Below are 27,053 nucleotides of genomic sequence, written 5' to 3' on the forward strand. Positions count from 1 at the left end.
ATCGAGAAAAAATATATATATATATATTATTTTTTGAATGTACATACTTAACACAATTGCATTTATCGTCCGTTCAACACGTTCGTAATTTATATAGTGTCATTATTTTATATATAATGCACATCATTATATGCATAGTTGAGCAAAAAGTATAATTATTGTCAAATATCAATAAATAATTGTTGCGCGATGAGTCGAGGCACAAAAATGGAGATAATTGGTTAATTTATCTTAAAATTTATTATTAGTGTTTCACGCGTTGTTTTGTTGCTAGATAATGAATAATTCTGTGTAATTCAAACCGAGCTGGATAAGAAGTTTGGAAAGTCAATGCCTGATGATAGTTTTCCTATTATAACACCATTGGCGTAATTATTGTCCGGTGATTGTTTATGATAATTTGCAAGGCATCATATTTAATAATGCATTATTACATCATTGCATCATAGGATTAATAAATCGACATCGACGAACGCTAATAACGTTGCGTTTAAATTTTCAAAAATGTACTATCTGAAAAAAATATAAAAAAATACTTTTGAATTTTTATAAATTACAATGAATATGTATACTATATTCATTATAATTTCTATCAAATAATTATGCTTTATTCCATACATGTCGACGAGATCATTCAGATATTACGTCGTACGGTCATATTAATATTAATATTAATTTGTAATCGCTATGTTGCCTTTCCAAAATTGAATTGAATGCGTATGTATATGTACATGTAATCAGCAATGTGATTACTTTGATTTATTATGGAGATTATGAAATGAGTTTAATCTCACTTGGTCATATACCGCCACAAAGAAATACATAAAATTCTCTGAAAGATATATTGTGACTTAAAGAGATAAGATAGCTCCGCCAAATAAATGAAACTTGTCGCGAGCAGGCGCCGGTGCGGAAACTTTAATCGCGGATCACAGGATTCGGCGGCGATATTGCTATTCGTCACGAAAGCAACGTGAGCAACGCTATCTTCGACGCAGTTTCGCGGGGCATAAAGGATGCGACCGTAAATCTCGGCGGGAGCTCATTTCGCTGGCGCAACACCAATAGTTTGGCGATGCCGTTGGCCAGAAGTGTGCTCAAAAGGGTACCCGGGAGTACGGCCATTTTATTGTGATACGATTTACGATTTCTCGGACCGGCTGCTGAGTTTTCCGCGTCCCGCGGTACGAATCTTTGGAATTCACTTACGTGGCTTCATACGGTGAACGGATCCGCATCCGCAAGTGTCTCCGTCGCAAAACTTGCGTTTTGTCCGCTTACCTGCAACAAGAAAAATAAAAAAAGTTATGTCATGAACAAGAAAAAATATTAGAATTACAGGGTATTATAGATAATAAAAAAATGGAACTTTTGCTAAAAGCTACAATCTGCTAAAATGTTTTACGTTCCTCTCTCATGTATCTGCAATGTGCACCTCACTTATACATTGAAAGAATGTATAACTAAAATATAACCAAATAAAAAATGTATAACAATTAAAATATATTAGACAAAATGATATGAGGTTATTATTTTAACTAAAAAGAAATTTAAGTTATAAAATCGAATTTAGAAAAATTAAGTAGATACTGTAAATTTTTAATTAGTCAAAAATTCACAAATGTGAAATTTTTAGGATTTTTCCTATCTATATTTCCGTAGAGCTATTTTATTTAATATTAAATAGAAATATATATTAAAAATTAAAAATTGGAAAAATAGTTAATGCTTCACTGAGAAAATATCGTCTACCTAATTAATTTTTCAGCCTTTGCAGGAAATACTGAAATAGATTGTAAAATAGATTATGAATACCTTATTTAGCCCAGTAGAATGACTCAAAATTTGTCGATCTTGAGGAAATAATACTGACTGGGCTGAAACTTTGTAAACAGGCTTGTTTTAGGGTACTATTCAACATATTAAAAGTCTCCACGGGTAGACGCTACGTTGCGGGGAGGGGAGGGTCCAAAAGGTCCCAAAAATCAGTTTTTCGCAAATAACTCGGAAAATGTCGACTTTACAGAAATTTATGTAGATATAAAAATTGTAGCTTACAAAATTTCACACAATTTCGTTTTTTATTAAAGTCTGTACGACCAAATGGAGCAGAGATAGAATTTTTTTAAACACTGGTAGTTTTGCCTCAATTATTCGAGAGTCCATTTTCGAGATATTAGCAAAAAATGCGCGACGCGCGTATGCGTTAGCCTCGATTCGAGAGTCCATTTTCGAGATATTAGCGAAAAATGCGCGACGCGTGTATGCGTTTTTGTTGCGTCGCAAAACTACCGGTATTTAAAAAATTCTATCTCCGCTCCATTTGGTCGTACAGACTTTAATAAAAAACGAAATTGTGTGAAATTTTGTAAGCTACAATTTTTATATCTACATAAATTTCTGTAAAGTCGACATTTTCCGAGTTATTTGCGAAAAACTGATTTTTGGGGCCTTTTGGAATCTCTCCTCCCCGCAACGTTAGCGTCTACACGCGGGGACTTTTAATATGTTGAATAGTACCCTAAAACAAGTCTGTTTACAAAGTTTCAGTCCAGTCAGTATTATTTCCTCAAGATTTTGTCATTTTACTGGGCTAATTGTCATATATATACTATATATCATTTATATGCCAGTTATATGATAGAGTAACATTTATATAATACGCATATAAAAAAATCTTTTCAATATTCAATATAAATTCAAAATTTTGGCATTTAAAATTCTAAAATTACATATTATTTATATAGAATAAATTTACATATAAATTCTACAAACTTGTCAGAACTGGTTTGTCGAATGCTGGTACAATATACTAATTTAATAAATGTAATTATAATCAATTATAATTTAGCATACACATGATTTTCTTTTATATAGCTGCAATTATAACGAATATATATTCCCCGACGATTACATACCACACCGAACACGAAAAGCGCTAATTTGCTGGTTCAAAAGTACCCGCTTTTACGTAATGCTTCCCAGTATATCCCTTTAATTATACTCAGAACCTTCGGCGAATACTTGTACAGCCGTCGTCCATATTTCTCCGTGGTATAGCGGCGGCCGTCGGCTACCATTTCGTACCGTTGCTACGGTCGCCGGTTTACGAGTATATTTTTTTCCTCGCCGATCTCCGCAACGATGGCACGCAACAAAAATGTCTACATAATTACGCAATACGAGGAAAACGGAGTGCGCAAGAGAAATAGGGTAAGGTACAGTTAGAACGAAGCAAAATTTGCTGCATATTCCAACCAAGTTCTCTTGAGAGCATTGCGCATATAGTACATGATTATACACGGCAAAGAAAAAGGCAATAAAAAACTAAGTAATAAAGTTAAGAAGCCAATAAGACGAAATAAAAAGTAATTAAATGAATACAAATATAAAAAATAAGAAGAGGAGTGTTTCAAGTTTCAACGAATGTTATGAAAATAAAAAGTTTGTGCAGACAAGTCATTTGCGTCAAATTCAATACTGAAATTGAGAAAATTAAATCAATATTTAAAACAAGATTAGAGGGAAAGTAAAAGAACATTTATCCAGAAAGTCCTCGGTAAGATAAATATAGGTTCGATGGATTTATCACGATTAACTCTGTCGAAATAATTAAACATGACAATGGAAAGAGAGCGGGTAAAGAGAAAGAGGGAGGAAGAGAGAGAGAGAGAGAGAGAGAGAGAGAGAGAGAGAGAGAGAGAGAGGAAGTACGAGGGTTGCAATTAACTCGAAACCTCGCTCACGTTCCTGGTGATTCAGCAGTTAATCACCCAGGAAGTTATTCGGCGTTGAGGGTCTATGTCACATCCATCCTCAACCACCCCCTATATACGTATCACCACGTTGGCGGACCCTTCCGTCGTCTCCTCCTCCCTCCCGCGCTTGCCCTCGATGGCGCTTCATTAGGATAGCATTTATAAACATCCATTTGTCGCTGCGACAATCGTTATTGGTAAATCACCGGTTTGCACACGCGTCTAATTAAAATACTACTACGCTATCCCCTTTCTCCATTGCCGTTCATACATTTTTCTTCAGATTCTCGCCTCTCCATTCTTTCAGCGCGTCGCTGATTTTTATCACGCCGTAATTTGATGTCCAAACGCGGCGAAATTTGAAAGTTCTGTATAATCTTTGAAAATTACATACTCGAGAAGAATTAAGAAGTGCGTTTTTAGACGGGCCTAAAAAATTCACAGCTTGAAACATAAGCAAATAAATGAGAGGTTCGTATCTTCACATTTTTATCGATGTACGAGAGTACAGATGTAATAGAACGGCGTTAGCTAATAGTGGACGATAGCGCCCATTTTCATTGTAAGCGAAAGATTTATTGTGACGGTCGGCGCGGCGGCGAGTTATCACCTTGCAACACGAAAGTGTGGATAATCGCGCCCGACGCTGATGGAAACCTGTTCGCGGCCTTTACTCGCCCGACGATCATCCGATACGCGCTGCATCACGGAATTGCGAGAAACCCCGTAATTGCAGCTTTTATGAAGAGTTTTCAGCGTTGTGTGTGTGTGTGTGTGTGTGTGTGTGATCGAACCCTTTCCAGTATATTGAGATGTAACGTCATTTGTTTCAGCATACAACATAGCTGGCACGATAGAAAAAAATCTCACAACATGGATTTCAGGATTTATTTGACGGCGGCTGATATCAGATATTGCGATAAAATATAATATTAATCAGCAAAATAAAATCCGCTTAAACTTCATCAATCCACTTAAAGAGTATGCTTAATAAAACGGAATGCAATAAAAATATTAAATTCAAGAGTTGTGGTAATTATACCAGAAATAAGCAAAATTGATTTTATCGTCGGATTTATTTCTCTCTATTTAAAAAGTAGACTATAATTAAGCTAAAAATAATTTTAAAAAAAGGATCTAACAAGATATTTCGATAAAAATTACAATATATTTGCACAAAAAATAACTGTGATATATTATCGATTGGCTTTTGTATTTAGAGAGCAGTATTTTGTGTAAACGTGGTAGCAAATACTGCGAATATCTCAGAAGTTCTCGAAACTTTCAATTTGTCGGCGTGGAGTGTGGAATTCTTTTCTTCAAAAAGCGTGGCCCTCTCCGTACGAAAACTCCTCGAAAAACTTCAGCAGCCCTTCCGCAACTTGGCAATTTCATGGCGACGGGGACGGGCCGCTCGCGTGCGATCGTGCCCACAGCGCCAGCACCGTTTCGTGAGCGCTAATGGATTAAGGCGGAAAACGCAGTTAAGCCGAAACCGCAATCCCTTATCTCTCATCTTGCAAGTGTACGGTGGACGAGATGGAACTATAGATCCTTTGAACATCTTCGCCCGTAGACTTATTCTTTCTTCTTTTTCTCGTTGTATTTCTTTTCGCCGCGTGTTACACCACGCCGCATATCGGTGCATTCGTGTCCGGACGATTTTGCTCGCGGACGAAATTGCAGTTCGCGCTTTCGAAGATGTGAGGCGCGTCTCCTGCGCGATATTGCACCGTGACACGCACGCATGTGTTCACGTACGTTCGTACGAACGGTAACCTAGTCGATACTAATTGTGAGAACTATATACGCACATATTATCTTCAGAGACGGAATGTGCCAGGAACATGCTTTTAATTATAATATGAGGATTATAAGGGATTTTATACTTTTCTCGTAATATAGATTATGCCAAATAAACTGCAAAATTTTTAACAGCACAGTACACTCGTATCTTCGTGGAAGAATGATTGAAAGTTTAATTTAGCTCGTATAATTATAAGATGTTCTTGAACTGCACATTGTTTGCTGTTCATAAACAGCTGTTAAAATAAAAGCAATAAATTACATAATATTTTTATATACGTTGCAATTGTTAAGGAAAAAGTTATCACAATTGTCGATAAGAATAAAAGTGAAAAACTCGCAAGGCTGATTAACGACCGTGAGTAAGAAAAATTCGTCATTTGTCGTCGACTCAACGTTTCGCGGGGTCTTCTTTCCGTACTCCGATCGAAGCCATTGAAAACTCGATCGTCTTTGACGTTGCAGCGACGACGGTGACGACGACGGTGTTGCGACTACGGGCGATGTAAGCTACGCGGATCGATGACGACCGAGACGTCCTGAGTTTAACGACTCACAACGACGAAAGTAATCGCGTTATTTCCGCTTCGTTAGAGGCACACTCTCTCGAAGTAACCGTTGCATATTCGTGTGTGCGCGCGTGACAATAAAGCCGCGCGCAATCCGTAAAGCGAAAGTTTATATACGCGAGGCGACCGTGCGATGCTTTCTCGAAAGCTTTCATTTTTCCGGGAAACGCCTCGGTATTACGGCTCCGCTTCTTAAAAGCGTGGGGCGTTGCGCAACACCGAGATTGATTCCTATTATCTTCTTATCGTTTTCTTGCGTTACGTAAACGTAAGCTTCACAAGCGGCATGTTTATGCAAGCATGATTGATACATTTAGTGCAACAGTCAGTGACGAGCCAGTCTCGGGGTCCCTGGATTTTCCATAAGCGTTTCCAAGCGTCATGAAAGACTTCTTAACGCATCCTGCCGCGATCCATTTTCGTCAGACTCTCAAATGCATATGCGCATCTTATCTACATATTAAACGCGAAAGTAATATGAAACATGAACTGTTGACTAGGTAGGACGCATACATCCGTCCCGCAATGTTCCGTGATTTATTGAGCGCGACAAGCCTATGCATTGCATTTTAGACGTTTCTATATGATTGTAAACCGGAAATATACAGTAAATCTGCATTATAAATACAGCAGGGTGAAAAAACGATTTAGCTAGCGACAACGATTGAAGAAAACTAATCCATCAGTCAACGGATCAAATTAAAAATTGTTTTCGAAGGTTTATCCAAACCAGTTTGTAAATTATTATATGCGCAATGTTACCTTGTAATAATCTTTGCTTGATGCGAGAATATATCGTATCAGCATTAATGCGATTTTGTATGCTAATAGAAAAATAATTGACTGCTCCAAAGATGAGAAAAATGTCTTAATATAAATAAGAATTTTTCTGAATAACGCTTTGAAGCAGAAAACATTAATGTGTCAATGAACAATAAATTAAATCGCATTAAAAACTGCCGGGAATTTTTATATTAACGTGTATTAACAATAATGCATTCAAGATTAAAGAGATAAGTGTACTCATCCGAAAGAATATTACATACAAAGAATATTACTACTATCTTTGTCACTCTCGAGAATCGCGTGCGATAAGAAACGTGAATGCAGCATGATCGATACATCGCCGCGTAGCGCTTTCTCCCGTTTGAATTCAGACGATCTAGACAATTCCCCTATTGTGATTTAAAAGGGCGCCGCAACTTTCGAATCGCGGCCGTTTTCCGGGACGATCGACGTCACGCGCATGTTGCGCGACAAGAAGAAGCCACTTTGAAAAACAAATTCGCGCGAGCTCATCCGCTTGCAAATTCGCGCCTTTATCGCGGGATATTGCATGAAATACACGCGCAAACATACACACATACACGCACACAACCCTGACGCGCAACTCCCAACGGCTGCGTCGTCACTTTGGTTACCGTATCGTAACTATGCTACGCGAAACCCTGACATATTCGCCTCTTGCGTTATTCTAACGTTCGCGCACGCCCGCGCGCGCGGAATAATATAGTCGACGACGCAGCGACAACGACTTCCTGCATGCTCGCTGAGATTGAGTCACTTAGATGCCGCGTGTATATGTCATGAAAATTCAATAGACAACGTCCCCTTGCATATGTCCGCGCGCGATCTCTCGGCGAAGGAAGAACGGGGTCTAGCAAGGATGGGGACGGTGGAAAAAGGGAGAGAGAAAGAGAGAAAGAGAGAGAGAGGAGGGATGGAGGGAGAGAGATTCGCCGGAGATGCAATAACGGCGCCATGGGACGCTTATCCTGGGGATCTTTGTGCCTCGTGTGCGGCTTCGCCCTTTGTGCCTCTGCGCCTCTTATCGCGATCGTCGACCTCTTGGCCGCCGCTTTCGAAAGCTACCCCCGAAAGCAGTTCCTACGCTCCCCCCCCCCCGAGGTCGCCGTCGAAAAGACGCGTCGAGTGGCCGCGTATGTAGCGTAGCCATGCACAAGCTGCTGTTGCAACCCCTAATTGCTTAGGGTGCAACGAAGCGTAATGTATTCGCACTCTAATGGATTCTCTGCTTCCTTTGTAGGCCAAGGATAAGTTGTTTAAGAAGTCCGCAATAACATTAATTAATTCATTATGTTAATGAAGAGCTGCTCTTTCATAAACGTGGTATTCAACATCTGGCTTGAACGTTTCAGTAAAACAAGAAACTATTGCATTATTTCGATTAATTCTAAATTTTACAGCTCTAAATTATAACTTGCAACATAAAAATATAAATGAATATTTAAAAAATTAATTATTGCTTTTCTAAATAAAGGAAAAGAATTTCAAGTTTGTTTTGAATTTCTTCTAACAAAAGATGAAAGAGATGTGTCAAACAAGAAACACGATAAATCAACGCAGTGCATGTACATCATGCTGTTTGTATTCCAAAGCATCATAAACTGTTTAACAAGGGACAGGAACTAACTGCTTATCGCCACAAATATTCCCGCGGCAAATATTAGAAAAGGAACGAGCGACGCGAACATAACGCGATGGGCGTTGCCGCTTCTCGCACAAGTCGAGTCACGAAACCATAAAGCGGCACTCGTTTCGCCTTATCGTTATCGGCGACGGACGAAAATTGAATAAGTGAAACGGGGCAAAAAGGGAGAAATACGATGCCGTGCTTCGTGTCCAGGTGATTGGACGTGTCGGGCGCTCGCCCGTGTCGCATCCGGCAACCTAGATCGGTCATATAGGTGCAATATATATTACCTTTATCCGACAGTATCTACGGACAGTGCGTGCACGCGTGCGTGTCTGGCATATGACATACGCGCTTATCGGTCCATATTCTGATTGGCTCTATCGGCTACGTGCGGTGGCAGTATCCCGCCATTTGGTACTCGAGCGCGAGAGTTCTTTGATCTTTGGCAAATCAAATCCGATTACGCGTCTGCGTCCGGCTCTTCTCGTTTCTCTCTCGTTTTCCGGGTGTCCTCCACCGCGCGGTAACTGCGCGTGTACTCCCCTAACCTTCATTCTCCGCGCACCTCGGTATAACGGCATTAAATTCTCCCGCGGGCTTTTTCCGCGCCGGGCGTGTCTCTCGTAGCGAGACAACTTTATTTATTCATTCAACGTGGATCGGACACGCGTCGTGTGCGTCGCTAAAAATCGCACCCCGCGCCAAGGGGCGATTCGCAACGGCTCTCGCGATCCGTAGGGACCGCGCGCGTTTCGCGTTAAGCTCCGCTTGTGTGTAGCATCGTGCTCGAAGATAAGATTGATTTACGTAGATGAAGGGGAGACTTGAGAATCGTTGTGTCGTTTAAGCAGGCGTGACAGGACGGGCTTCCAGTTACAACGAGATAAAAAGAGGAGCCATACATAGTATTGCAGCTAGCGTAACGAATTTATTTTCATTAATGCTCGTGGAAAGTTTCGATTGCCTGGATATCATTTTATCCTTCGGCAGTGTGTGGCTCTTGAATCGTAATTTATTAAAGCTATTTTAATTTGTTGAATTGTTTACAAATCAATTAAATAAATAGCATTCCGAAATAACGGGTAAAAGTTGAAAGGCAGAATTATTTCGCAGAAAAGTGAAATGAGGAAGAGTTTTCACCTATCGCTTAATTATCGCACTTTGCAATACTTAAGTTCATAATATATCTAACAAGTGCGTGGTTTGAGTTTAATTAACGAGCGCGTCATAAAATTCATGAAATCGCGTTCATTAAGCGAGACACCCCGGAATCGTTCGCGGCGTAACATAAATATTCATTACGATTACTTTGTACGCGAATGTGCGTGCGCGTGTCTCGTGCGCCGCAAATCTAGTAATACGTGATTAATAATTTTGAAATTCGCCAAACTGCACTGATATATCTAGCGGCATGTGGCATGCGCGCCCCCGCGCGCGCGAGCGCGCACGTCTCTAGTGGATTTATGGCCGTCATTGATTTAATTACAGTCTGGTTAACCTCATTCAACTAATCATGAGGTTTATGTCGTACCGAGCTGCACAGAATGCGAGATCCAAATCGGTGCGCCTTATGCATATATACTTCACTTGCCATAAACCGTCACGGTAATATATAGTAATTATCAGCAATTCCGTCGATATTAATAAAGTGTCATTCCTGTTCGGCGCATATAAACTACCAATTTCCACACCTGTAATCTTTAGTTACATGATCGATATAAGATAATAACACGTATTTTCAACATATATGCATTTTTACCGTAATTTAAACTAAGTTTTCTTCAGTCAAATGTCATACTTTTTGAGTTTTTATTCCTCTGCTTATATATGAATAAAACCCGAGATATCAAAGCCTCATTCAAATTATCATTAAAAATATTAGCAAAGTTGACAATCATTTAATTGATGTTCATATGTGATAAGAATGGTAATTTTCTTGGGAGATTCAGCAATTAATGCTATTTAAGAAGAAGTTTTGTTGCCTCATAATTAAAGAAATTGAAATTTTGAATAACAATTAACTGCGATAACAACGTAACTTTGAAACTTGAATAAACAATCCGTTGGTTAATTTTCTCCAACGATGAAACTCTCGTAGATACTGTTGCAACTGTTTTTTGCTAAAACGTTTTGATTGTTGACAATTACACCTAATTGGCATCAACAACGCGCACATACGAATGTTGAAATGGGAGGAAGACAGGAAATTATTGTGTCGACAGAATGGCCCCGACAAAATACCCTTCCTATACCATTTTCGTTATTTTGTGATTCACCTAGCTATAGGAACGATCCGGACTACATGCGTAATTGCGGCCGGTGTCGCGATACACCGAATCGCCATCCGTGTATCTCGCGTGCCGTCCATTTCATCCAGTTAAAAGGTTTCGGCATTTGGTTATTCGACACGTTTGTATCTCACCGTTCCACTTTCAGTTCGTTCCCCTCGAAATTTGTTTACAAATGCGCCTGAATTCGTCCGGTTCGTTATCCGTAACGCGAATAATTCGCTGGAATGGATTCAAGAAAGAATAACAAACGTGATAAACGCGCACGGTATATACGTGATCGATATAACGCAGCTAAATTGCGACGTGTTGCAAAAAGCACTGAGCAAAAATATTGCCGGGACATGTATAATTGTGAATTGTATAAAATTTTTCATTAAATAATTATATTCTCTGTATTTTTATAAATAAAATTATGATTTGTATAAACTAATTTATTTTCTCGGTACATGTTACACGGTCGCGGAAAATATTATAGGTAAAAATAAGCATAAGATTGTTACAAATGAATTTCACGCTTATTAAAGTGCACTCCATTATGTATATGTATAACGTAATCATTGCATTCACACAAATTACTAATAATGTTTATACATATAATAATATGGTTTTATTTTTTATCTCATTATTGCTGTGTTCACGCTATACATGAAATACGAAGCGATGCAATGAGCTCCAACCTTTCGTACACTGTATTATATTACCATCATGCAAATTTTTTTGCAAAATTTATTGCATCGCGCAATTTTTGCAACAGTCAAATCCTATACTGACAAATAATCGATTGCGAAATTTGATACTGTTCGTCGTTAGCTAGATCGTTATTCAGCCCTCGATGTACGATGCACCAGAGATAATAAAAAAATCATACATAACAGGGACATTTTCTCCACCGCTCCCCAAATTACGAAGGATGCGCCTTCCGGCGGCGGTACTTATCGAGGATCTACGATTCGAAGGGGCTATTTACGGTTCGTAGGGTGGCTCGCCGACCTTTCCTCCCTCCGTCGCACTTTTCCGCTGGCCCCTGTCGATGCCCTTTCTTTGCCGTAGGAACAACGGCTTCGGCGAACGATAAATCACGACATGCTCTCTGTGGGAAGTTTTCAGACCATTTCCGGATGGCTCGGATTTTTATGCTAACGCGCGTCGCGGACCGATATCGCGTTCTGTATTATATGTCGGCCGCACCGTTCGCCGCGATTCGTTCATTTTGTTGGAACAATATCGAAGGGTCGAATTGAGACCCATGGGGCAACGGATGTACATTATAGTATCCGGTAAGGGAAAAAGACATGGCAAATCCTTATCGCTGAAAGAATGGCGCAAATTCTGCATCTTGGCTGGTTTAAATCGGTGATAATCGTATTATGATGGTCTCAATTATTGTTTTTTCCGATAACATTAATATAGATTTTGTGCTATATGAGAAAAGATACAAAATATTATCGACTAAAACAGATTTAAATTTTATATAATATAAATCCATATAACATTGTAGATTCCATTCATATTTTACATTTTTCAATTATTTTCGCTTAATGAATCAAAATCCTAAAAATTGACATTTCATTCCTTGTTATTCCTATAATATTTGTTGAAATATTTTGTAATAATAGAATACAGTTTGTATTCTATATTTGATGCTATACCCATAATTTTCTCGGCTATTATATGGACGTGCTTTTACGAAATTACGCACTAATTCAAGAGAAATTAGCTTTGAAAACAGGGATGCGAGATGTCTTTGTGGACGAACGGGATTCCGCCAAACCGACCCTGCTGTCGCATAACGAGCAGCTTCGGAACGAGAGAAGGGTGCAATTCGGTCGACAAAGGGCCATGGAATATCTACGATCAAATCCCGGCTGTTCCAGCTTGACGGACTATATTTGCGACGTTTTTTTCGAGGGGCGATCAGAGCCTCCCGCGAGGATCGTCTGCGCAACCCCCCGCGACCGTACGGAGAGACCGCCCTCCGTCAGGTTCATCCCCTAACTGAGCTAATAAGCAACCCCAAAGAGACGTCGAGCGACAACTGTGACATATCTATATACATACATATGCACGTATTCCACTGGGGGGTTGCCGGAGGCTAATTTGCATTAATATTTGGGATGGTAATTAAGGGAAAGGTCATAATAATCGTGATACTTGGACGCCCTGGCTACCCTATAATAGATCGACTCTCCGTAGCTCTAACTTCGACAATAATACTACGAGCAGGAACTGCACTGCCGACCCTTTGTAACGTCTGCTCCCCCCCCTTTGGACGATCTGTTATTTTGAACTTTCGACAACCGCATCCGGATCGTTTCTCTTTGTCGAGAGAATGGCTTCGGTCACGCTGGATGGAGGCTACGAGAAATGTAATGGCGATAAGGGATGTTCAGCAAGAGGAGCAAATTGAACGTTTCTCTATTCTGGCAAATTGAATTGTTTTCTCTTCGCGGAAAGATAACTATTGTTAAACAGTCTTTAATTCTACAAAACTCGTTTATTCCTTCCTTTCGTCAAGTTCTCTATTAAATTTTATTAAAACTAGATGCTATTGTCACATTGTAAAATCAAACACGAAGTAAATATCTTTAATTGTGTACGAATTTTTCTTGTTTTGTTTGTTTCCGTTTGATAAGATCTCCAATCGACAAATACACGTTACGACTTATATAAAAATGTGCTAATGACGTCGTCGACGAGATACATTCGTCCGCATTTCGGGACGCGTTTGCGTCAGGTGTGCAAACAGAGTACTGCCCGACGCGTTTGCATCTAAATTCGAGAAAAAAAAAACCAAACCTCGCCGAGCGAAAAATACCGCTACACGAGCCATGCAGAACGAATGTAAACCAGAATGTACAACGCGCTTGCTACGCGATTCCATACCATCGAGAGTTCCGGTAGGTAAATAATTATACGCGCAACGGTTTCGTGAAAACGGCCGTTGGAAGAATCGGAGAGAGCAGTTACAGTGGGATCGCGTGATTTCCAGCTGGCAACGTTAACACATGGGTATTGATTACGCATTCCTATATATAGCATAAATTATTATGCATATAATGAATGTCAAGCAGGCGCGCCGACAATGTGTATGTATAACGAGTAATGTAAACTTACTCGTCGCCGCTGTTTTAATCTCGAATGTTTGCCATTAACATCGATATTATAACGGCGACAGATCGACAAATCAAGCCACATTATCATAGAATAAACAACGTTAAGAGAATCAAGAATAAACAGTAAATGCGTCTGGTCTGTTAATCACTACATGAGAGAGAAAAATAAAAAAGATAAAAGTTTGATACAATGATTTCATATATCGACATTCAATTCGTTAAAAATTTGAACATAAATATTAATGTACTCTTATATTAATGTACTCATATTTTTATCTTAAAAATTTACTCACGCATCTCTCTCTACGTTCAGTATGTCGAATCCTTAAAAAGTCTGTGTGTCCTTACCTGTAACAAGAAAATGAGATTGTTAACAACGGACAAAAGAAAATATAATTGATAATTCCTTTCTAAAAAAAAGGCATGTTAAATCGATACTCGCATCTCTCGAAGTCTTCTCGAAAGTCTCGACGTGCTTTGTTGGCTCTTTTTCGCGATGCTGATTGATTCTGTTGCTGCGCTAACTTCGTGAGCGGCTGTCATAGCATATTTTGACAGTTGTGTGTAATAGTCCAGTCACTATGTACATTTAAAAAAGACATAATTCTGACCCAGGATTTTTCTTTTTGGGGGTGTTGGGGGGATCAAGAAAAGCTTAATCTCAAGTTTTCGACCTTTGTTTCCCGCTTGCTTTTTTTACGGGAGTAAAAAATGTGAAAAATGGTTTTTCCGCGATAATTCGGTTTCTAATAAAGTTACAAGGTCGAATCGGAGCTCATTTTAAAGTTTTTTTTACGCTCTACAAATTATGTCGTATGACATTTTTACGTATGATCGATTGTTTTCGAGACATCGAACGAGAAAGGGAAATAAAAAAGTATGAGAGATATTTAGTTTTTTCTTTTTACTCATTATTGTCGTCCAAAATTGCAAAAATGCTTCAAATGAAACTTGTAGAGCGTAAAAAACCTACAATTTTTATTTGTTATTCATTTCATTTCGTTGAAAATTACGCCTTGTAGAGCGCCTCAAAGTGGAGAGTCGTCGCCATCGCGTCAGCGATAAAGTATTTCTTTTTTATAAACTTACTTCACAAATATTGTCACTTAGATATAAAACTGCACGCTTTCATGTATTCTTCAATGAAACGGTAAGTGTAATTAAGAAAACTTGACGGTTTCAAAATAGCTACAATAATTTCAGGCTTTGCAAGATTTATTTGCAACTTTGAAGCGTAGTGCGATATGGAAATTTCAACGAAATTAAAGTAATAAATAAGAACATTTTACGAATTTTATTGCTGTGCAAGTTTTATTTGAAGCGTTTATACAGATTCGTGTGCGAAAAACGATAAAATAGAAAAAAACGAACAAAAATGCTCAATTTTTCCTTTTCTCTTTCGATATCTCGAAAACTATCGATCGTACGCCAAAATATCACTGAACGTAACTTGTAGAGCGGGAAAAATCCTATAAAAAACACCTATTATGTTACTTATTTGCGTCAATGAAGTCGGAAATCTTAGCGAAAGCGTTCGGTGCCGCGTATCGACGTAACCAACGCGCCGCTAACGCGATATGACGACGACTCTCCACTTTGAGGCGCTCTACAAGGCGTAATTTTCAACGAAATAAAATAAATAACAAATAAAAATTGTAGGTTTTTTTACGCTCTACAAGTTTTATTTGAAGCATTTTTGCAAATTCGGACGACAATAATGAGTAAAAAGAAAAAACTAAATATATCTCTCTCATACTTTTTTATTTCCCTTTCTCGTTCGATGTCTCGAAAACAATCGATCATACGTAAAAATGTCATACGACATAATTTGTAGAGCGTAAAAAAAGCTTTAAAATGAGCTCCGATTCGACCTTGTAACTTTATTAGAAACCGAGTTATCGCGGAAAAACCATTTTTTCACATTTTTTACTCCCGTAAAAAAAGCAAGCGGGAAACAGAGGTCGAAAACTTGAGATTAAGCTTTTCTTGAGCCCCCCAACACCCCCCAAAAGAAAAATCCTGGGTCAGAATTATGTCTTTTATAATCCGTTTTTTTGTACATAGTGACTGGACTATAATGTTAAAGCTAAATAGCGCGCGCGAAGCGCGCGTCTGTGATGTCTAGTATGGTAAAAAAAAGATAAAAAGAATAATTTACGTATATTTGATTAAGACCCATCTTTAATAAATACCAATTTTATGTTGGAATACGCTATTAAAAATAAAATCGGCTTTCTTCCTCTGTCTTTTTCAGGATAATTAGAAATTAATTTTTAATGCGACTTGCTGCTATTTGAAAAACATGATTACTTAATGCTTAATGGCAATTGTGTTTCTCGTCAACGCCATGCGATGAAAAATATCGTCAGTAGTGGGAAAACGCGTTCACGCCCCGTGGCATACGGACGTCAGAAGCGATTTAGGGAGCTGGCACTACGGGTGAAAGTCAAATAGAAACCCCGCCGCGTTGAAATACGACATCAGGACGTCCCTCGGTACGGTAATGGAAAGAGTCAGGTCGCGCTCCTGTATACAGGGTGTGCCGAAATAGGTGGGCAGCTTAGTAAACGTCAGGCACAGTTATTAAGATACGTTTTCGCAACATATGGCGCGTATAAACAAGAGAGCGACACGTTACATTCCGGGAAAATAGGCGCTCGATCAGCCCCATCGCAACAGCAACAGATTTCAATTCGTGGCAGCGAAAGCGCGTGCCGCTATACGAAACTCGCGCAGTCACGATACCGTGCTACGTGCGTGCTTCGTGTTACTCAAATACTCCGTGTTAGGCGAAACTGTATCAATATCTAAAAAAAAGACCCGAAGAAAAGCTGGAAGGACCTTCCTTGGCGCTTTGCCCGCCCGAGAAAGTTAATAGTCACGCGCACAATCAAAAGATAATTTCACTTCATTGTAAAGAAATACCACAAGCTGTTATTTAATCTGCTAATTTACATTACAACGTTACAAGCAATTAAAATCGATTATATAATAGCGTGATACGACTATAAATATATTTATTACATTTCGTTAATGAAGAATGTTGTAATCACGAATAATTCGCAGATGCGTTTCATAATGTATGTGTAAAAAAAAGGGGTAAAGAATAAAATAATTTTTATTACATGTTAGAACAATTATTCTGTCAGAGACTGGATAATTTGGACAAGTTTTGTGATAAAAGAATGGAGCGGCGATTAACTCATGTTACCTAAAATATCGTCACCTTGTACATTATACAATAATGTCTATATGCCGGCGCGAACCCTCGCACGAGCGATTGCGGTCGGTTCACGAAGGGCAGACAGGGATGTCTTTAGGGGACAGGCTCTTTACGACATTATGTATCACTTAAATACCCTCCCGGCGACAAATAGCCTGACTCATGGGATTTTATTAGGCCACCGTGAGCGCATTCTATCGCGAGATAATGGCGGGCGCCGGCCGAGCGTGACACTCGGTTACGGCCGTACGAACGAGCGTGCCCATATATTCGCTATGTATAGAAGTGATGAGATGTCGCGAGAAGGAAACGTACGTTTGTGGTGGTGGGCGCCCGTGTTGACCATTAGGGGGAGAAAAAGTAAAAGACGAATTAAACGGGACGTCCCTTTTTCGTTAATCAGCCACGATTTATGGACGTCAGTGCGTCGCTGCCATTAGTCGCAGTCAGCGACCGAGGAATGCAGTAATGACGCGGTCCACTGTTGTTACATATATTAGAACGCACCGGCTGCACCGATGTTGAACAGATCGATTGGTCGCGCGCTGGAGTTGTCGAGAATTTCTCTCTCTCTCTATTTCTATTATCGCTGTTATGATTTAAAGATTTAAGTTTACAAAAATTATACATAATATCTTTTTCGCTTAAAATATAGCTTGTGCATTACAGTCGTATTAATATTATTATAGATTTATATAATTTATTTAAAAAAAAGATAGGGAGAGACTCAACAAAAGAGAACAAGTCAAGTAAATTTAGAAGCATCGATTTAATCGTGAGCTATAGTCCGTCGTTAACTGTTGTTCCTCCACCCGGATTACAGTCAGAGCCAGAAAAGTGTAAGGGATCGTCGAGCTAAAGTTAATTTGCGAAGGCTGTCGGCGCAACTGTCTCCTGGCGACATAATTGCGCGAACGCGGGCCGTAATAGTCGGCGGAATCGAATTACATTCGGCGCGATGAAGAAAATGCTTCGCGTTAATATCGCGCCGCGTGTCTCGCAGATTTTAAACGCTCTCCGGCATAAACAGTTCGCTCTGTCACTCGACCGAGTAATAAAGTCCCGGAAACGACGATGAAGCGTCTAGGAACAATCTTCAAAGCTTTTCCCTTACGCTACAATCTCGCTATTTCCTCGACGTCGCTCCGAGACGAACTCATAAGGGAACGGCCCGGTAACCGTTAACCAAGAACCTCCGACAGCCTTCGTCTTCAGATTTCCTGCGATGATCATAAATCCCTATTAACGAGCTTCCTTATATATCAGTGGTCCAAGACACGAGAAGCTCGCTCGCAGATGCTCTGTCGCGCGGACAAATCGAACGTCCTTAAATTAATTCCGTTGACTGCTAAATCGCCTTTCGTCAGAAAATACATAAGGTAAATGTATATATATATACCAATGGCGGGACACTTAAGACCTATTGTCTGGACACCTTATCACTTTAGTTTTTAAATAAGTATAACGCGAATTAAAATCCATGATAAAAATGTAATACAAAAAAAATAATTTTATCTTTAATTCTTTGATTTTAATTCGCGTTATAACTTATTTTAAGGACTAAAATGATGAAAATGTTCAGACATAGGTACGTGTCCAGGCATTGGTGCATTTACCTTAAACACAAAAAAGTAAAAGACAGCCGTCGCGTTCGATTTCCGGACGCGTCAAATTTATATTTCAGGTACATCAGTTTTAACGTCGTCGGCTCTTCGAAGTTATATAGCCTTCCGACGAAGGGTTTTCGGAAAATGAATTTCACGTTACACATCGTGCTGCACGTCGATAGACCGAGCCGCAAGGGACGAGGATAAAAGCCGACAACGAAAGGCGAATGTCGTTCAAAGCCCTCCAGTATCTACAATGTTCTTGTAAATTCACTGCGGGACGAAATCCCCTTAAACCGAAGCGCGCGGCGTCTTTGTTGATTAACTCAACGTTCAAAGTTTGAATATTTATAACTTGTGCAGAATGACGAGAGACCCGAGTCTAAGAGTTTCAGAACGAAGCGGATACATAAAGTGTTGTCTCGTCGGTAAATTTCCGGCAGTCGTCGAGTCGATCCGCAAATGGCTAACGCGACTTTTGTTCGCAACAAGAACAAAGACGTTAAAGAGAAGATAACAATCTCTGTTATGACACGACGTGTCTATATCTATATCCCGACGTGTTTTATCTATATCAGGAAGAAGGAAAGTCTAAAGTAATAAAAATTTGTAATACAATAGATGCCGAGTACCACATCGAAAAAGGAATATGTATAAATAGAGTGATAGTAGAAAAAACGAATATTTTCAAAAGATTCGTTAAATTAGATATCAACTACCACGCGCACATTTATATATATATATATACAAAATTTTCAAAATATGCCTTAAGTCAAGTGACCAAAAATGTTGGATAATTGATTGTAAATAACTTTATCCCCTATATGTATCATGTTGCATTTAAATTATAAACAAATCACAAATAAAATGTGTGAATAAAATCAGTTCGCAAAAATAAATTATCGTCTTGATTTACCCTGCTTTAAAATTTAATAATCAAATATTTTATTTCATTGTTACAATTACGGTCGCAACATCCAAGAGAGTGTACCAATTGAAGAATTCAGTACCACTGCGTATTTACGGTTTCGTTTATGGCCGTAACGTAAACCGTGTAGCGCAGTACAGGGCAAATTAAACGACGATCCTCCCCAATTGTCGGTGTAATAACGAAAATCGATTGCAAAACGCGCGATATCGCTTTCTTCCGCTGTATCGGCTATAATACAGCGGGCAATTCCAATAATCCGGGCTCCTATGAAGCGAGAATCCGGCGGACTATGTAACGCTATTATAGACGGTTCAGGTGTAACCGATACGGGTCAACCAGTTTGGCATCTTCTGCCGCAGCGGCGATGCATCGTGAATGCATTAATTCGTAAGAGACTAGTAGTTTAGCCCGGCTCTAATCGGCATATACTAGTAGTTTCCCTTGACGGATCTGGCGGTCCGTTTAAGCGGAAAATCGCCATGGGGGCGACTGTATTATCGTATAACCGTACGCGCGTTATCGTCAACAAGTTCTTTGCTACGCGTTGTTCAACTTTAGATCCGCTTAATGCAACGCAATCTAATTCTTCGTCGATGGACGTAATACCAATCTCGTCTATCGTGTAACTTCTCTCGCGCGAGGATGATAATTATACGGGACTACGTGACGATCGCACGCGTGTATCACCGAATGAAAGTCAAAAGATCCTATACGTTTCATTGCTAAATGCACCAGAAAACAAAGTACGCGCGACATTAACGTTCGACCTACGCTCTAGTGCGACTTTCCACCCTCCTCTTCTATTCGCTTCCTTTCAACCACTTTCCATTAGCGCGCGTTTTCAATGATATTGGTCGTTCCGATCCCGTTCCGGTCGGTAGATAATTGCGTTCCCTCCTGGTATCACCTGATCCAATTCCGAACGCGTAACGCTTTTGCTTAGTTACACGCTTGCGCACAAACAAATCTAACTGTACGCTCACACCGTAATACGGTGTAACACCTGAAAGAGACCGGGGGTATCGTATAGGCACGTGTATAGAGATACACATCAACCATCGCGTACGCGCGCGTATATATGAATGTGCAATGCGTACGAGCCATTTCACGCATTTCCAGCGTCACGCTGGAAAATTCACACCGCCAAAGCAAGGCAGTGGAGGCGAAAGGAGGGAAACAGAGAGCCCGATTACATTTTCCATTAGCGGTCGCGCCGTGCTTTCTTCGGGTTCTCGTCGCACACGTTAGGGCCGGCACTCGTGCTGATTATCAACGCATGAGGGTTTGGGTCAGGTTGCCATTTTTTTCTCTCCCTTTTTCCCTATCTCCTCCACGCCTCATTTGCTATTCTCTTACGCGACAAACCTCGCGTTGAACTCGGTGTATCAAGCCTTTGGCGTCGAGAGCGCGTTACACACGTTACTATATATGTGGATTATACGCGGCGCCGCGCCGTCGATCGAAATGCAAAAGTTGTCCCGTCCACTCTCGTCCACGCTATCCAAGTAATAACGAAATATTCGGATTGATGTCGTTACGTATCCGCATCCTAGATTTCGCGGATAAAATAAATGGACGGCTCATGGCGAACTGATTACGATTCAAGCTTTGCGATATTTTTACAGCGCGTCCCATAAGATTGAATGAACAGAATGCTGTAACGAATACATGTGACAATATACGAAATTAAAAATAGACATTACAGGCGCGCGCTACGCGCACGCTATTAACTTTAATATTTCACTGTTACTATTACACTATTAACCACACAACTGTCAAAATATGCCATAACAGCCGTTCATAAAGTACCTAAGCGCAGAGAGAGAACCAATCGGCATCGCGGAAAAACGACAATAATATTTCGATAGATTCGAGTATCGATGACATGCCTTTTTTAGAAGAGGATAATACTATTATTATTTTTACATTACAAATTTAATGTTGGATTATTGACTGGTATTATGAAAATGCTATTTACTCGATTGTTTTCAATTAGCTTTCATTATACCTAATTAATGTTTAATCGTGCAATAATAACTGTTACTACATTCGTACATACGCACATTATACATTTTAACGTACGTTTCTATACTAATTTGAAAGCATTAAATGGCTCTTACGTAACTTCCGCAAACAATCTAAAGTTTTATCGGATTTCAAATAAAATAAGCAAAACTGAAAATAAAATTAATTAATTAATTAATTTCATCTAGAATAAATAATAGCGCTTGCCGTTTGCCGTAACTGAGTAATTGCAATGCGGCAAACATTATAATTTTCGTATAAAACACGTTTCAAAACGTTATCGCTCGTGCAATTCGATCCGCAAAGCTTTCCGCAGAAATTTATTCGCATGTTTGCAGATTGCCCAATGCATCTACTCGGCTAATGGTTTTCTTTATAAAGAAAATTTAATTAAACTCTTGCTGGTAGCTTATGAATAAAATTTTACAGAGATCTAACACGATATTTACTGGCAGACGCGCGCGCAAAAAGGTATGCAATATCGGCCCGACGTGTAATTCTGCGGCTCGTATCTCTAAACCCAGACCATGATTAATTTCGCGTTATTGCCGTTGCGCATAACGGAGCGCGGGGCATAACCGAACGCGCAGAAATCGGAAATAACGGATTTACCGCCCTAGGGAAAGATTCCGCTGATTTTAAGTGACGCGCCCCGTTTGGCCGTCTTATACGCTTGGCGTACGGTCTTTCGGCTGCACGCCTGGATGCATCACCCAGGTGTACCGAAGCGAACAAACTCGCGGAATTTTCGTCGTGGAAGCTGGAGCGCGGCGGCATTAAACTCGTTCATCGAGTGGCGAGGTCGGCGATGTTAATTTCACGGCGAAAGATACAACGAGAAAATTCGCCGCTGGCGACGAGATGCAGACGACCTCGATAGAGATTAATAATTCCAGACTGTATAGTAAACGTGACTAGGAATGCGGATCGCGCATTAAGACTACCAAAATGTATTTCCCTGACGAAAGTCGAAAGTCGCATTAATCAGAAATTCAGTACAGGTTGATTTGAAAAGAAAAACATCGTTTCGCTGTCCATTACACTTGAATTTATCGCGCAACATTTGAACTGTCAAACCGTCACAGAGCCGGATGAATAATATCGCCGATCCACCGTGACGTTCTATCAAAATGCAACGTTATCGAGCCAGCTAGAATGTAACCGCTCGCATGTGCTCACGGTCGCTTATATAATGGTAACGTCAGCGTTGAACGTTCCGTTCCGTAAACGTCATATCGCGACGAGGAGTATAATTCGCAGTAGTAGGGCGGACAGAACGAGTTTCCATCGATTTATCGCTAATCGGCCGGCGCGAGCAATTAGAGATAGAGGCGGAAGAGCAGCCGGCGGGCGAGCACACGGGGCGGGATCGTTGATTTTAATCGGCTATTCATTCGCGGAATGCTCGTATCCCAAGGAAAACCGCCCCGCTTCGGCCTTTGTGCAACGAGAACAAGCGGAGGTGAGCATCGGAGCACGTAATTTTCATAACTTCTCGCGGAGACAATAACCGCGTGCTTCTCGGGTACCATGCACCTTTTGCTGCGAAGAAAAGGGTAGGACAAGCTAAGTGGCTGGAACCCGGCGCGATCTGTTCCCTTTTCGCGCGCTTCCCTCTTCCCTCCCCTTCTCTTCTAATCCCTTCGGCCCTTTCTTCCCGCTTTTCACACTGTCTGTCTCTCTTACACTCTCTTTGCGTTTTCCGATGCAACCCGCCCTTTGCCTTCCCTTCGCTTCTGCGATCCGCCGCTTCTTATCCACGCTGAGGTACGCTTTGTAATATGGCGAACAAATCTAATTTGTGTATTTACGAGACTCTTGAGCCCATCCGTTCGCGCGAGTCACGCAGCGTCCGATGCAGCGGGATATTCGCCTTATCGTCTGCTCCCGAGATATAGGACTCCCCAATGCTTATCGGAGAATCGGTCGGGGACAGCTAGACGCGAGAGGGCAGGTCGTAAAAGCTTATCGACGGGTATCGAAGAGTATCGAAGGGACCTGTAACCGTTTGTATTATAGCGATAGATCAACACGCTCTGACAGTCGCGATGCGCGCGAAAGACGAAGGGAATTGTACGAGTGTCCAGGAAAGACCCTCCAATTCGTCATCTCGTATACGATCGCGTACACGGCTGTAGAACTATCCGTGTTTTATGTTGTTCCGGCGACGTGCATCGATGAGCATAAAGTTCCCAAAGGGGGACACGGACCGGGTTTTTTGGTCTACAAGCAGCTTCAGTCCCGTCTCGAATCTTCGCGCGCAGCTATGACTTCTCTCCTTTATTGCACACGCTTCAGCGATCACAAAGAAATCAAATTACTTCCGCCGTGCGCGAGTTTGTGCGCGCGACTTTTCCGCAAATATATATATATATTTTCGACCCTGCGGGCGTTGCGGCCCGCCCGTCCGTCGACGAACTAAATGTTTGTGATTCATAAAGTTATTGAAAACTTTGTGCGTCATGTATATACTACTACTGCATCGAATCAAGAGTTCACGACAGACTTTAAATAGCGACCGCAAGTAAACTTTTGCAAATACATTTCCGACTTCGTTTGCGTGTAGCTCCCTGCTTCTAAAGAAAGATTTATCTTGATGTAGAGAAGAATAATGCAAATACCTATAGAGAATAATACAAACAATAGTATATTTATGACATTAATATGTAAAAATATTTTTGATTAATTAACATTATCAAATCAAAACCAACACGATTCAATCAAAATAATTCAAGAAACATGAAATTTATGTGTAAAATTGATATGACTAATAATGAAAATTTAATATGTGTACAATCAATTATAATATATGTTTGATTCATCTAGGTTTTACTTTTAAAATAGATTATTTAATTGCATAAATTGCATAAATTGAATAAAATAGAGCGTATGCTAATAATTATCCATGATTTCAAAAAATCGAAACGACATCGATCGAAAATAGTTTCCTAAAGCGATCTTTCCTAAAGTTCTCTTTCAAATAATCATATTGCATTAAGAATATATTTCACGAATTATATATTCGTCACGTTCCACTCGAATTACAGCTGTCTTATCTTTGCAGCCAATATAACATACATTCGCGCAGATTAGATTCGCTTTCTCCCTGAATTATCCATCTAATTCACATATTGCGTTAGACAAACGGAAACCATCTTCGTCTCTTCGTATTAAGAACCGTGCATCATCCGTCAGCCCTCTTTCATTATATTCGCACGAGCGGTCACCGAGGGATCAAATTAACCGCTTTTGATGTCAATCCAGCGAGGTGGATGTGCAATTCGTTCGCGGCTCGAACGTGTCTTCCGATATACGAAGCAGGGTCTTGCGCGCGTACACGAAGTAGCCGCGAGGGGTTCCACACGCAAACTTCTGAAGAACGAGCGTGGGATCGAGGCGGAAGGGTAGCGCGATGGGAGCCGGATGGAAGCTACTGGCTCTCATTGCAGGCCCGAACAGCCGGAGGGCACGGCGAAGTCTCTCACGTGCGGATGGCTCCACGTGTTATGTAAATATGTTCTCGCGCTCGTGCCTCCTTAACGAATATCGCCAAAGTTTTGCGATTACGGGCGGAATGAAGGGGCTCCAAGATGTGAGAACGCTACGGCTCGTTGTTACATGATCCGCATCGACTACGTACGGTCTATACGTACTGGTATTAACGCTCGATTGATCAGTGCCCGGAGCCGCACGGATTGTCATCGACCGAATCAAACGAGATGACGATTTTCTGACAAACGCTTGCGGGTAAAAGTAGGTTGTAACGATCGAGTACGGATATCGTTGAGACACCGATATCTCTGTTATTTTAATTAATATTAGATAAACTTGCTATTTTAACATTTAACGGCGATCTTGCGCTACTTTAACATTTCGCTATCGACCATAATTTTATATAAAAGGAAATTACTTCTTATAAAAAAGCCTTATATAAATATAGATTCTACAAAATAATTTTTTAACTCTAAAGAATATAACAGAAAAACTACAATAAAGAGAAACTAAGACCTTCCCCTCTCTACTATATGATTTTATCCTATAATATCGTATGCACTTTTACAGTTAAAATATCATAAAAATATGACATAAATATTTTTAATAATACATTAGTAATACACATAAATTTGAATATAATTTCAATAATTATACGATAGAAAAATATTCTTGAAATTTGAGAGGAAAAAGTATTTTGCTACAATAACATCGCGCGCGTACAAGTGATGAACAAAATGAGACAGAGTGCCCGCAGGAATAAGAAGATTACTTTGCACACTGAAACACAGATTTATTATAAACGGTACTTCAAACTTCTGCCGCATTTATATGCAAGTATATCATTGCGCTTAAGCAACGTATATATGTGTATTCTTTGATCTCTTGATTCAGAGATAGAATAGTACATGCAATCTACGGACATAAGTGGAGTGTCTCATATCAAAAAAGACATGCAATTATAAACTAGAATTCTAATTATCTTTTTAATTGTAATTTCAAGTGTGAATATAACTATTTCTTAAATTATCAAGAATATTTAATTATCCTGTAATTTTCACAGTGTTCTTTCTCGATAATTACAGATAAGTATCGAAATAAAAATAATGACTAAGATAAAATAATTTATATTAAAATAAATGAATAACCTTGATATTAATATCAAAGAAATTTTTTTATTTTATCTCGTAAAAGACAAAAATATATTTACGTAAACATTTCCTTCGTATCATATTTCTTTCAAAAATTATCAAGAGTTTCTCTGTTATTATTTTCGGATTTATTTTAATTGTTATTATTTGGATAATTTTCCGCTTTATCGCCAATTGTGTCAACAGTCGGTTTTTTTTTCCATCAAATGACGAGCGTTTCTAGGTCCCCTAGTTAGATTCCTAGGTAGATCCCTCGAGATCGGCGACATAACGTCGACGTCGTGAAAAAGCGCCCCTGATTAATGCAAACGACGCACGCATATACCCTATTCTCTTATCTCCCATACGCACACACACCCCCTGCTTTGCAAGGGCGTGCGTTATCGGCGCTATCACGCGGGTACGACGTCGTCGGTTTTGTAGTCGTCGCTTCCGCTCGGGCGCGATGGATCGCGTGAGATTGAAAAGCCCGTCTCGATTCTTGAATTACGTTCACGATCGGCAAACACTTTGCCTACTCGGTCGAGAACTCAACACGGTAAACAGCATTTATCGATTAACCGGTGCTGATTAAAGTTGTTCGCTTTGTTTATCGCGGGGTGAACTGCAGTAAATCGACATATATGTAACAGATCCGCGAAAAAAAATTT

General features: G+C 40.0%; 1 long non-coding RNA gene across 1 annotated transcript in view; it reads right to left on the bottom strand.

Moving 5' to 3' along the window:
* Positions 1-27,053, bottom strand: part of LOC143899578 (uncharacterized) — a 90,949-nt gene that overhangs the window by 22,820 nt on the left and 41,076 nt on the right. The window contains exon 3 of the long non-coding RNA XR_013257544.1: positions 1,210-1,281. This is a non-coding gene — a long non-coding RNA (uncharacterized LOC143899578). The remainder of the gene's footprint in view (positions 1-1,209; positions 1,282-27,053) is intronic.

Source organism: Temnothorax americanus, unplaced genomic scaffold, assembly GCF_048541705.1.
Source record: "Temnothorax americanus isolate GAGA-0224 unplaced genomic scaffold, ASM4854170v1 Scaffold28, whole genome shotgun sequence".
NCBI classification, from domain to species: domain Eukaryota; kingdom Metazoa; phylum Arthropoda; class Insecta; order Hymenoptera; family Formicidae; genus Temnothorax; species Temnothorax americanus.